This window comes from Sceloporus undulatus, chromosome 5, assembly GCF_019175285.1.
Source record: "Sceloporus undulatus isolate JIND9_A2432 ecotype Alabama chromosome 5, SceUnd_v1.1, whole genome shotgun sequence".
Classification (NCBI taxonomy): Eukaryota; Metazoa; Chordata; class Lepidosauria; order Squamata; family Phrynosomatidae; genus Sceloporus; species Sceloporus undulatus.
In genome coordinates this window covers 148,897,257-148,901,590 of record NC_056526.1, presented here as the reverse complement: position 1 = coordinate 148,901,590, position 4,334 = coordinate 148,897,257, and positions in this window count along the sequence as shown.

The window sequence follows — 4,334 nt, the reverse complement described above, 5'->3', positions numbered from 1 at the left end:
CTTTCTGGTTAGAGTGCCCTATTTCGCTGTGCCCAATAAATAAAAACATTGTGTTGATTCATTCACCTAACAAAATACACTTGTGATCATCTAATGTTGCAAATGAAGAAATGGCCCCATTAGTTCTGCTTCCATTATTTTATCACTTCAAATCTTTTTTTTTAAATGTTGATGTAAACTTCAACACAATACCATGAAAAACAGCTTATGAGTTGAATAATCTTTTTGCCACTTTTAAGGAGGTATTTGGATTTCAGTGCTCCACTTTACTTAAATTATGGGCCACAAATTTGGAAGAAGTTAATCCCAATTAAAGTAGACTCACTGAATGAGTGGTATTTACCTATGTACTCACTAACCATTCCACAATTAATTCAATATGGAAACCCACTAGGTGACCTAGGTATAAACTAGCCCAGGTAGGCCTAAAAACATGGTGGAAATGCCCTCTCATTAAAAAAAAAAATATTTTGTAGGGGGTGTTGCCAAGAATATACATCCCTGCAAGCAATAGGATTTAGACCAGTGTTCCTTTTTTTCTTCCAACAAATGTTCCTGCAAATCCATTGATCTACATTATTATTCCTCCTCCTCTCAGTTCTCAAAGTTCTGCTTTCTGTGATTATGAATTTGTACTGGCCATTTGAAGGGGCATGCTAAGGATTTATATCACAATATTTTGTATTCCAGCAAACATTAAATGGGCAGATGTGTCCGTCTTGCAAGGTGGCGCAGCTCTGAAAACCTGAATCAGTATTAGAAGCAATACTGGAAGGTCTCCTTCCCTGAGGTTCCAGAAACATAAGCATCCTTGGTGTCCTTCCGTCGGCAATCTAAGACATTTTTATTCAGACAGGCTTTTATAAGAAAAAGTCTTTAAAGAACAGGCTGGGGATTTTGCACTGTTTAATGGTACTGTTTTTAAGTGCTTTTATCTTTTTAACTATTTTATTCTTTTAATTAGTAACATGTTTTAATACTGTATCAATTTAATTCTAGTTTAATGTTCACTTTTATATGGTTTTTAATTGTATTTTTTAAAAAAATGTAAGCCACTTTGATTTTCAACTGGGGGGGGCGAGGGGCGGGATATAAATAAATATCATCATCATCATCATCATCATCCTGGCCACGCTCATCACATTTTAATGGTGAGCATTGGGCTGTTTGGGTGGTTTTCCTCCTAAAGAGTTTTTTGCCTTAACATACTTCAAGGAACTGCTAATTTAAATTTTACCCTGGGTTTTCTGAAGCCTTCCTCTTGTATGTGGGTGGTGTGGTTTTGGACTGTATTTGCACAAACAGGGGACAGCATGTATTGGTATTAGGAAGAATATTATTACAGTCTACATTTTCTTGGTACAGTAAAACTAGTCCAGTTGTTTATAACTTCACCAAAATACTGGATGTGGTTAAGATACAAGAATTGTGACAGTATATGCTGTGCTGAAAATGCAAAACTTGGGCGGGAGACTGTGCAAGGAGGTGAGAAGGAAAGAAAACAAGCTTGAATGTGCAGCACATTTTGATTTGCTACATCATTAATGAAATCTGAGAACTTAGTCATTTCTCTTGGCAAGACTTAACTATTCACTATTTAGTTCTTATTCCAGTCACTGAATAGATGTTCCCAAGACAACAAATCTGTAGAGAAGTCCACAAATCCACGATTGGTGGTGAGCTCCCTCTTGTGCATGTAGCAGGAATCACTTCTTCAAATATGTCCCATTGCTAAGGTGTGTGGGGAAGGAATTTAGAGGTTCCTGTTAAAACTAACTGGTTTCTTTTAGCATGGGTTTCTATGTATTTTAAACAACTTCACCATAGATTTACTGGAAACGGCCTTCAACCATGGGTTGTTTCTGATGACTATTTAAGACCCAAAGCATGAGATGTGAAATCTGATGACATCATCGCTACCACTATCGCCAATCATTATAATCAAATTAAATTAAAACACAGACAATTAAAAGCTGTTATCAATAAAACATACAAAAATGTAATTCGCCTCTCAATAGAATTCAAGACAATTTGAATGCATAGCCATTAAAAAGAGTAAAATAAAAGCACTAAGATTATAAGTGGGGTTGTGAAGTGACTAATTTTTAACTTTATTGTATTTTCTATGCATTTTTATTGTTGTAACTTGCCCGGATTCCTTGTGATTGGGTGGGCTATAAATAAATCATTTATTATGATGATTTTAAGTATTTTACCCAGAAACATATAGTTTCCAAAGACTTGCTGAGACAAAAACATTCCCATCCTCTCTTAAGGGTTGTTATGGACGAAGCTGATGCATTTGTTTCTATGAGGGTGTCTGAGCATTTATTTCTAAATATTTACAAACTGTTTTGTGAATGACAGAAATTTGCTATGCTTTTCTTATTTGGCCCATTATCTATAAGGGAAATCTTTGCAGTTCCCTCGCACTCACAGAGATTTTCTCTCTGCTGTTTCAGAATTTTATGATGAGTTCCTTCAGAGAAGGATTTTTTTTTTGTTATGTTGACATCTTTGATGCTGCAAGACTGAGAATGTTGAACCTTAGAGCTAGACCACAGATAAACAATGTATATCTACTCAACCATTTAAGTTAGACATTTTGTAAATACAGTGGACCCTTGCTATCCACTGGGAGCTGAATCCAGGCCCCCAGCTACTGAAATCTGTGGATGCTCAATCCCATTAAATACAATGGCATAGTGAAATGATGCCCCTTATATAGAATAGCAAAAACAAGGTTTGCTTTTCAATTTATATTATTTTTGAATATTTTCATGCCATGGGTGGTTGAATCCGTGGATAAAAAATGTGTGGATACAGTCAGAGGGCCAACTGTATACATAAAAATATAAAAATATAAGTTGTGTTTGATATACTTCTCCGCTGACAGTTGAGGGCTATCATGACATTGCTGTGTTGCTGCTTTACCTAGATTTTGGGGGAAAGCAGCAATGTAGGGAGGGCATGTGTTTGAATTTAATTTGATCACAGTTTGGGAAAATTACTTTTGTGGCCTTCATCTCCCACGTTGGTTGGGCAATTGTGGGATTTGTAGTTTAAAACAGTAACTTTACCAGAGTCTGCATTTGATTTCAGTGGAATGTGATGACTACTGCAATTTACAAGTGAGCTTGAGATTCACAAGCTGCAGCCAGTCTAACCACTGTGAGCAGATAGGTTTCTGCAGAAGGAACCAGACACCTAGTTTAGAGGGCCAGAAATATGGTAATATTAAATAGTTGGTCATGTCAGCCATTTGACTCTGGCTGTTTAATGCAGTTTTTAAACCAACAGCTATTTCCTGTTTATTTAAGCTAAAGCTGTTAGTTTTATTAATGCATAAGATTATTTTGTGTTTTCCTTAACATCTTATTTCAAAATATAACATCAAATTAAGTTCTAATGGTACCTTTATTTAAAGGTTAAAAAATAAAATGTGTGTATAAATAAATACTGGTGTTACTTAGACCTAATCTTTTGAAATGAATGTGACTTAACTACCACAGCTAATATAAGTTCCATTTATTACAATGGATCTGTTCTTGAAAGAACAAATGTTAGATTTAATGCAGTTTAGTTTTGTTCTATTAGATATATCAGGGATGGGAATTATGTGGCCCTCAAGATATTGTGCAACTTCAACTACCATCAGCCTTAGCCAGCATAATCAATGATAAAGAATGCTGGGAGGTGCAGTCCAACAACATCTGGAGGGTCATATCATTCCCAAACTGGAATAAATGGTCAGTTGAAAGAAAATTAACTGAGTGGGACTATAAATCAGGAATGAAATGTAAATAATCAGTAAGGAGACGAGCTCCCTTCCCGATGGAGAGAGATATGCCTTCATTTTTAATTATGCTTTTATATATTTGAATAACAAGGGAAAATATGAGGTTTACTACTTGCTCAGTTAAAAAGCCTTATCTATTATAACACAAAACCTATACTCGGTATCTGTCATAGGCTTGAATGGATGTAAAAGGCAACACTTAAATATTGCTGAAACACCTTGGTTTCGCAACAAGATGAATATAATATAGCAGAAGCTGGCAAGGTCTCATCTGCAGTGCTGCGTTCAGTTCTGGATGTCTCATTTTAAGAAGGATATAGACAAGTTGGAGCAGGTTCAGGCAAGGGCAACAAGGATGATATGTATGGAGAACAAAACATATGATGAAAGGTTGAACTGGAGCTTGTCATGTTCAGCTTGGTGAAGAGAAGGCTGAAGAGTGAGACTCATCTTGGCTTCCAGGGAGACTTCAGACCTGATCTGTTCTAAGACCTCTTTGTTTGTCTTTTGGCTGCCCACAGTATCCCCAGCACTC